Source organism: Artibeus jamaicensis, unplaced genomic scaffold (assembly GCF_021234435.1).
Source record: "Artibeus jamaicensis isolate MK-2021 breed Jamaican fruit bat unplaced genomic scaffold, CSHL_Jam_final contig_233, whole genome shotgun sequence".
Classification (NCBI taxonomy): domain Eukaryota; kingdom Metazoa; phylum Chordata; class Mammalia; order Chiroptera; family Phyllostomidae; genus Artibeus; species Artibeus jamaicensis.
The window spans coordinates 43,429,799-43,439,064 of NW_026521486.1; the positions used below are offsets into that span (position 1 = coordinate 43,429,799).

Sequence of the window (9,266 nt, forward strand, 5' to 3'; positions counted from 1 at the left end):
GCTGTGAAGGTGGTTATAAAAAACTTCACAGGAAACCAAATAGCCTTTATTTAAATTAAAAGCAATCACAGCCTGATTCTTGGAACACACTTCGAAATGCTTTTTGGCATGCAGCTGCTGCATGCCGCCAATATTGTGTGTAATTGGAAACATTTCAAACAGAATTGTTACCGAAGTCAAAGACCATAATTGCGAGCTGTGGGATCTGAGCCTCAGATAAAAGAAGGGCAGCTGAGTGAGAGCATGCTGCATGGTGGATTCTGCTTACGGGTCTGCATCTGACTGCAATATTTTCACCGTATTATTGACAATTCTTTCTTTCCAGAGGCCCAGAGAGGAAAGAAGGAAACAGAGAGAAGCATACACAAAAGAAAGCTGGTGGGTGCTATACATCAGCAATTGGGACAAAACTCTTAGAAAGGAGTTACAACACTTCAGCACTAGAACAACTGAAATAACACAACTCAGTTTTTTTTTTTCCCCTTCTCCTGAAGTTTAATCCACTGGAAACGAAAGGCATCTTTCCCAAGAGTTTACCCCAAATCCACCAGTGAGAAAAATGCAACTTCAGTTTAATTAGTCGGTTGCTTTTTAGGATTGCTCAGGACCGAACTGCTGATGGATAGGGGTGGAAAAAGTTCAGTAAAGGTAAATGACAGCTGCTTGCTAGTTTACAGCTCTCAGTTCTAAAATGTTTACATTTGCTTCTGCCTTGCTGATGTTTTTATTTTTTATTTTAAATTTAAAATCTCCCTTTATACGGAAATGAACCTGGAAGGGTCTAATCAGTTCAGGCTGGGCAATCATTCTTGTTCCTAGAGAGAGGTCCCTTCCAAAGTGACCAAGATGCATTGAGTTTAGTCTAAACATGTGCACAAAACCGAGACTCGGGGAGAATTATTACATTCTCGTTGAGAGGTCTGATCCCCCCAGTAACGTGAACAGTCAGTGCCAGTGGACCCCTGGTTCAGGAACGGTTCTTGGAAAAACTGTGTCATTCTGGCACACAGGTAAGGGATCTGATTATTCTTTCGTATCTCTGCGCCAGAAGTGTCATGACATCAGCGTGCTCCAACTTGTAAAGCACGTCTCTTCCCACCATCTCTCCTTCAGCGGAGAGGGGAGCGGGGGGAAAGGAAGGTGTAGGTGGATCCTTACGTCAGGCCAGGCCTTTTCCACTGCTCCAAAATGTTGCTTCACTAACAGACATGTAGTTAACGTCCTTGACTTCAGTCCAGCACAGCCGTAAACAAGAGGATGTGAACACGGTTTACTGGGGGCGTGGAGGTTGCAACACTGAATGTGTGTCTAGGATGGAGTGGTTCAGAGGCTGGGGCTGCTGCAACTTCCCTGACGGAACCTCGGTCCCTGGCGCGCTGGCTGGGAGCGCGGTCTGCACGTGCTGCTTGAGGTTTTGAGTCACTGCACCAATCAGTGCACGACTTGGCACCTGGATTATTTTATTTTCCTCTCCCAACTCGTTTGCTCACGCCAACCCTCTAAAGATATTAGTGTGAAATAGGGTAATGTTCTATTCTGTGACCACAAGAAAAAGCAGGAATGATCCCATAAAACACCAACCAACCGACCAACCAACCAACCAAATAACAGCTCATTCACTTTCTCAACTCTTACTTATTGTGGAATAATTACACCTGGATTTAAGCAAATTGAATATTCTCACACTAATAAGAGTTAGATAACTGATATTATTTTATGTGAAATGAAAAGGAAATAAGAGAGAGAGCTATTTTTCTAAGAGTCAGGCCACCGTAGCCTGGTCAAGTGACATCTTCAACATTTCTATCCCCAGTGAGACTCACTTTGATTTTTAAAATTGCTTTCCTTCTTTAAAAGGAAAAATTTATTCTTCATAAATGACTTTAACCAGGAAATTAACTGCAAAAACTAGGATACTGGAAATGATAATCTTTCCTGAAAATAGTTTCCCATATTGGACAACCCAAAGTACATGGATAGGCCACTAAAAGTTACTTAATTTCTAGAAAACAATTTTTCATTTTATTTTTAAAAAGATTTATTTATTTATTTTTAGGCAGAGGGGAAGGTAGGGAGAAAGAGAGGGAGAGAAACATCAAGGTGTGGTTGCCTCTAGCGCCCCCTACTGGGAACCTGGCCCAAAACCCAGTCATGTGCCCTGACTGGGAATCGAACCCATGACCCTTTTGTTCACAGGCTGGTGCTCAATCCACTGAGCCACACCAGCCAGGGCTAGAAAATAATTTTTTAAACTCTTGTTCCATCTCATGAGTATTATGAACAGTCACTCATAATACTCAATTCTGTGTTGTCATTATAAGAGATTTTAGAGAAATTATCCTAAAATGTCATTTTTTAAAACTTAGATTTAAGCTTACTTTTAAAAATCTTTCATTAAAAAAAACTTCAAAATTTAACCTTTTTTCTTTTGTCTTTTCAGAGTTATTGATAGGAGAGGATATTATGAACAACCAGACTTTACCCACATCTGACTCTTAATAGTTCAGCTATTAACCTTGTAAGAAATTTTTCTCCCCAGTTGCTATTAGATTTTATTTGGGCAGCCCAAGCTCACTCATTACAACCTACTTTATTATAGAAACAAATCATGGTTCCATGGACCTTGATTATAAAAACATGATAAACTTTTAAAGTTCATTGGTTTTGCTGGCAGGACTGATTAAATCTGTCACTTTAGGAAAATATATCACATTTCTTTTAAAAACCTATGAATCAACAGGCTCACAGAGTGAGAATCACCAACTAGTACCAAATTAAGAATGGAAAAGCATTCGTTCACATCAATATGGCTACCTCTATGTGGCACCCAGTTTCTCCTCCCCTCTTCCCTCCCTCCCTCTCCTTCCTCCCCTCCTCCCTCCCTTCCTCCCTGGGCTTATTCACAAGAATGAGTCACTATTGTTAGCCATGCTGTATTAAAGCAGAGATTTTTCAAGTTCATCAGCAAGTGTGCTGACTCTTAACTGTGGGTAACGTCCATTGATTTCTAGCACCTTTTTAGTTTTCATATGTAGAGCACATGCATTGTTAACCTTTAAATCCTTTGTATAAACATTTCTGGAAGAGCTTGTAAAATATCTCCTTCTGTGTTTCCTAACTCACCAGTTGATGGCATTTAGGAACCCTCTGGTACCAGCAGGTGCTGTATTTTGCTTTCTTCAGGCTCCAGCTGAGCTACAATGACAGATTTCTGTCCCAGGCCAAGCCCAGCCACCTAGGCTAGGACCACATTGGAGGAAAACTGAACAGGGCCCCACCAGACAGCAAGATAAATGGCCGCTGTTTAAGTTTAAAATCCCCTGGTGGGAGTAAATATTGTTCCAGAGAAAAAGGCTTGACAAATATTGCATCATCCTTCCAGAGCTGTCTTGATTAAAGTAGAATCTTTGGATTAAGTTGGTGCTTAATTCAAAATGTATCTATCTTGCTGTCATGGGATTGTTTTTTCCTTCCTAGAGTCTGAAAACAGACATATCGTTGGGGATGGTCAAACAAGGCTGCCGCCTCCCAAGGGGCCTGGAGCCCACTCTCGATAATAGAAGGAGGCTGAACATTGACACTTCACTGAGGATAATGGAGACAGCAAAGGCTTAGTGGGAAAAGGCCAGTTGTCACCTAAGTGACAGGCAACAGCTGAGCTCACACATCTGGAGCTGGATCAGGGCAAACATTCAGCCACCCTCACCCGTTTAAACCTTGGGCCTGTCTGAAGGGACAGATGGAAGTTCCTTTTACTCCCAAAGTGCATTAAAAATATCTGATGGTGAACCCCATCAATTATATAATATCAACTGCAGACACCACCTTCCGAGGTACTGATTAAAATGAGCAGGTAGGCAAAACTGTCTGGCGTGCAGAGAGACAATTTCATTAAGTATAATTTGTCCTTCATAAAGTTCATCCGAAAAGCCACGTATACACGCCTGCTTTTTACAGCACAAATGCATCTGAACTCCTCCCGAGAGGCAAGGTGTTCGTTTCTTTATGCAGGTCCCCATGGCGTGCTCTTGCCCGTGTTCATGGCTGCAGTTCTGCCTCCCGTCCGCGTTTTAAAATCAGCAAGCAAACGCGTTTGGCGTGTGGTCCTGAGCCCTCCTTGGGCAATCCGGGACCCAGTGCGCTGCCATCCGACCTTCCCCTTCCCCACCTCGTTCTTCAGCCTCCGGAAGACAATCTGTGGACAATTTCCCCAAAGTCCCAAAATAACACGGCACTGCCAATAGGCACTGGCGATGCCGTTTGTTTTTCTTAGAGGGCAATGAAAATTTAACAGCTTTCTGCTGCATCCTGAGTCCCGGTCCTGCTAATCATTAACATGCCCAGTTTCTTTAACTTTTTCTGTCTAACGGGAGGAGGACGCTCCCATTCTTTCCCATAAACGTCCTACAGTGAGAAAAACATCTTTGCCCGGGCGGGGGGTGGGGGTCGGTGAGCTGACGCACCCGGGACGAGCAGCGACCGGCCCTGTCCCCAGAGCCTTTGGAAGGCTCCCTCCCAGGGTCGGCACCCTCCCTCCCCACGCCAGTAGGTGACAGGCGATCCTAAGCGGCGGGCATGCCAACGCACCCTCGCCTTCCTGCGCCAGCATCTCCCCAACTCTGGGGCCACTGAGTGGGCTTCCGCGCAGGAGAGAATCAAGGGAAGAGTTGGCTGTAATGCCGCAAACAAGAGCCGTGCGGGCAGCCTCTCTGCAGCCCTCCCGGCGCTGCAGCCTAATACCTGCGTTCACTGTCGACACAGCCCAGCAGATCGAACGTGACCTTCTCCCTTATTTCCTGTCACGCCGATCCAGCCTCAGTGTCACGGACCCTCCCGCAGTGACACCCAGGGTCCCGGGCCCTTCCCCTGCGGGACTCGCTCCCCCCGCCGCGCCGCAGCCCTCTGCAGAGCCCACCCGGAGCCGCGCCGCCACTCACCCCGCGCGAAGGACGGAACTCGGCTGGACGGTCCGCGGCGCCGCGCCGACTCTGCGGAGCTGCGGTTCGTGGCGTCAGGGGTGGGCGAGGGTGGGCAGCTCGCGAACCATCCAGAGCCCAGAAAGTCGCGGTGCAAGCCGCAGCGCCCCTCGGGGAAGTTAGCGCAGACGGCGCGAGGCGGGCACGTCCCGGGGCGCGCTGTCGGGCGGCTGCGGCCGCTGGAGGGACCCGGCGCTGGCACCGGGCTGCGAGCGGAGTGCCCTCGGACTCGAGCCCCGCGCCGCCGCGCCGCCGCTCACCCCGCCCCCGGCCGCCGCGGCCGGGCGAGAGCGAAAACGCGGAGCGCGGACGCCGCCGCGGGATCCGGGCCGCCCGGCGCGCCCACGCGCACCCCGCTTGGCCCGGAAAAGCGAGGTGGGCGCTCGGCTCCGCGCCTCGAGGCAGGCGGGCGAGCGCGCGGCCAGCCGGGCTGCACAGCCTCCGTGCGCGGCCGGCCCTAGTGAGCTGCGGGCGGGTTATCCGTTAGAAGTTCACCCAGGCGCAGCCTTAGGTTCTCAAGTGCAGTTCTGGCGTCGCTTCTCTGCCCCGCCCCCAATTTTATGCCTTTTCTTTTCTTTTTTTTTTTTTTTTTAAATTTACAATCCTGATGGATTGAAAGACTGGAAGGGGAAATAAGTAAAGCCAATTTCCTCAGATCAAACGGTTTGAGGGTTGCCTCTCTGGGTTTCTTTTCCTTTGGTTTGTGTAAGCGTGTGGGTGGGTGGGTGGGTGGATAGTTAATTAAACTCTTAGATTCCTTCCGGCGCGCCTTGCTGCACTGGGGACCCACCCGGACTCGATCCTATCTGTGTAATCCCACAGGCACTGCATCCTGGCAAGAAGCGATTAAGCTTCTAGTCCGTTCCCTTCCCTCCTCAACGGTTCTGTTCATCTCTAAGAAAACCTTCAAGTGTGGGGAGTGCACGCGAAAACCTCAACCCACCCAAATGTTCAGAGGCGGACCTAAGTTAGCATGGCGCACAGCGAGTGGTGTCCAAAGTATTAATTTGATCACGATGATTATTTCTCACTGGTCAAACTGTTCTCCATGTTTTCAGTCTGTCCAATTCCCAGGGCTGGGTTCTCAGGCACAGTCGCCCAGAATGAACTAAAACTCAGCCAGTTTGAAAGTTTTGCCTTGACGTTTGTGTCATCCTAAAAAATCTCTTTCCAGTTCCTGATCAGTGGAGTCTCACGTTGTGTCGGTACTTCCCCCTCACCCCCAACCCCCCGAGGCAGAGAGCAGACCCCACGACAGCAGCTACTAACCCCAACTTGACAGGTGTCTCTGAAAAGCTGGGGCTTCTTGACCACTCAGCCGCTTCCACAATCCTTTAAGATACTGTTTTTATCTTCCACGAAGAGGAGGGTGTATGTGTGTTTGTGTGAGTGCGCGCGCGCCCGCGGTAGCGTGGGAGGTGGGGGGTGGCTGGGTGGGGTAATGTGGAGGGTGTGGACTTATGCAATTTTTATGCCTTTAAGAAAAATCAAAACTGCCAATTTAAGATTTTTTTCTTCAGCGTTCCAAATCTCATTGATTTTCATTGGGAGTGAAACAGGGAGTTCTCAGCCAAAACTGAGCAAATTGAAAAAGATGTAAGGAAATAACATCTAAAGACAAGAGGAGGAGAAGACGCTGCAGATCCAGGGAAATGTTTGTGCTGTGACTCAGATCTCCCCTGCACCGTAGAAACTCCCTCCCCTCCAGATACTGGGGCTGCGTTCCTGAACCACCGAGCACAGATTACTCAGGAAACCAAGATGTTGCTTTTGAAGTGACTCTACTTGCTCAGTGGCGTTGGTGACTGACGGGCAAAACAACCTCCGCGGTCTTGCTTCTCAGCATTTTATTGGAGTTTGCTTTCTAAGTTGTGTCTGTTTATCTTGCCGCGGTTACAGATGCTTCTATCAAGCGATACATTTTTAGCTTCTATCTAAACTGCAAAACCGCCTAAGAAGACTGACAAAATAATTTATTTCACTCACGGAGGCAGTGACAAGCAGTATTTTCGAGAGCGAAGAGTCCAGTCTCCATGTTAGCATTTTTGGGTGCCTAACTGTTTCAGTGTCTCAATCAGGACCTTCGAATGAAAGCAGTTTCCCAAACAAACTGCACTGGCAGTGGAATAGAACCAGTGGAAGATGGGGTGGAGGATGACATCACTCAGTTTCTACAGCCACATCTCCATGGGAAAGTCCTCTTCCCTGGACCAGTAAGCATTAGTAGCAGGCAGGGGTTAGGTATGGAGAAGCTCCTGAGGAGACTATTCATAGAGCTTGCTTTTGGGTCTCTCTATTAATTTTGGACAATGCTCCTTTCTTATGATAATACCGATACCAGAGGAAATAGCTGTGTGGTGACATCACAAAGATTTTATCACACCGAGCAAACATGTTGGGCACTTTAGGGCCAACAATTGTTCCCCTAAGAGACTCATTGCCTCTTTGGACAAGTGTGTACTGGGCAACATCTTCCATAGTCAACGCAATGTGACACTCCTGGTCTTCAACCTGGACTCTCGTAAAGTTAGTTTGGGTGCTACCTGTGATAGTTTGCCACCAGAGCTGTCTGAATCAAATCTCAGCCCACTGCTTATCCAATGTAGCCTAGAATAATGTAGTTAACCTTGAGGAGCTGCTTAGTGTCTTTGTTTATAAGTAAGAATGATAGTAATATCCACCTCAGGGAACTGTTGGGAAGATTGAGTGCTAGGTGCTCAGAAAAGACTCAGTGGATGGAAAGTTCATGCAATGCCAGTTTACAGACATCTTCTCACAACCATCCCTCTTTACACTATCCTCCATGTGAAACCCTGCAAGTTAGAAAAGAACCGTTTTAAAATTTAATCTGAAAAAAAATCTTCATGGTGGACTGCAGAGTTGCTTCTGGGCCTTTGATATTAATGGTATTATTTTCTTTGTCTTTATGAACCAAAGTGTTACCACCATACCTGTTATAAATAAATCAATCCACTTAGGGAACATCTGCTTTTCTCTTAAAACCTTTATAACAAATATATCTTAAAAAAAAAGAATCGTGTCCTCCGAAGATTCAGATGTTGAAATATTGTCCTCTAATACCTCATAATTTAACCTTATTTGGAGATAGGGCCCTCCGAGAAGAAATCAGGATAAAATTAGGTCACTAGGGTAAGCCCTAACCCAGCGTGTCCAGAATCCTTGTAAAAAGGGAATGTTTGGAAGCAGACACAGACACAGGAAGAACACCATGTGAAGATGAAGGTAAAGGTCAGGGTGATGTGTCTACAAGGCAAGGAAGCATCTCCCCAAGGGGGAGAGACATGGAACAGATTATCCCTTAAAGCCCTCAAAACGAGCCAACCCTCCGGACACCTTCATTTCGACTTCCAGCTTCCAGAACTGTGAAGACGATACATTTCTGTCCTTAAGGCTCTCAGTCTGTGGCTCTTTGTCAAGGCAACCCTAGCAAATAAATTCAACATCCAATCAAGTCATGCTATGAATGCACCTTGGCTCACTGAAGTGTGCTCTCCTGTGAAGATGAATTCACAACAGTTTGGGCCATAAGACCGGGACTTAAAGAAGAACTTGATGGTGCGGCAGTCTGTTTGATTCCCAAGTCCGTTTGACTCCTAGTTTTTGCTTTGTCCCTATTTCTTTAGTTTGTCCACATCTGGGACTCCTTTCCCAGACTGCAGACTCAGCTCCACTGAGTGTTTCCAGGGTGAATCAGTCTTGACCTTGTTATGACCCGCTTAGGCTTAGCTATACGGTTATGTTCCCTTGCTCTAAATCCTACACAGTCTTTCCAGGGCTTTCTGGATCCAGTGCACCCTCCTTGGATTAACCTCAAAATTGCCTCATAGCCCTGACCAGTGTGGCTCAGTTGGTTGAGCAGAAAGCCCCCAGGTTCGATTCCTGGTCAGGACACATGCCTAGGTTGCAGGTAGGGGCCCATACCAGAGGCAACTGATCAATGTTCCTCTCCCTCCTTCTCCCTCCCTTCTTTGCTCTAAAAATAAATAAATAAAATCTTTTTAAAGAGGTGCCTCATTTTTGCATTCTCCTTTTCTCTCTAGTTTATTGTCCTACCACTCCCCACTCTTGTTTGCTCTAACCACAAAAGTTATTTACAGTTCTTCAAAAGCATCAAGCTAGTCTATCCCTGCATGCTTTGAATACACCTAGAATGTTACCTACCAAAAACTGCCCTGTTAGCTAGCTCCTGCTTATCCCTTATAATTCAAACCAAGCATTGCCTTCTCCATCCTCCACTGATGTGCTTATTTGTTGTTTTGTCAGTCCAGC

The 9,266-nt window shown here is 47.0% G+C and overlaps 1 protein-coding gene across 2 annotated transcripts in view; it reads right to left on the minus strand.

The window, feature by feature from the left end:
• Positions 1–5,199, minus strand: part of PRICKLE1 (prickle planar cell polarity protein 1) — a 100,439-nt gene extending 95,240 nt beyond the window's left edge. For both annotated transcript variants that reach the window (XM_037126698.2, XM_037126695.2), the window contains exon 1: positions 4,938–5,199. The gene's annotated coding sequence lies outside the window, so the exon portion shown is untranslated. The remainder of the gene's footprint in view (positions 1–4,937) is intronic.
• Between the last annotated feature and the right edge of the window lie 4,067 nt (positions 5,200–9,266).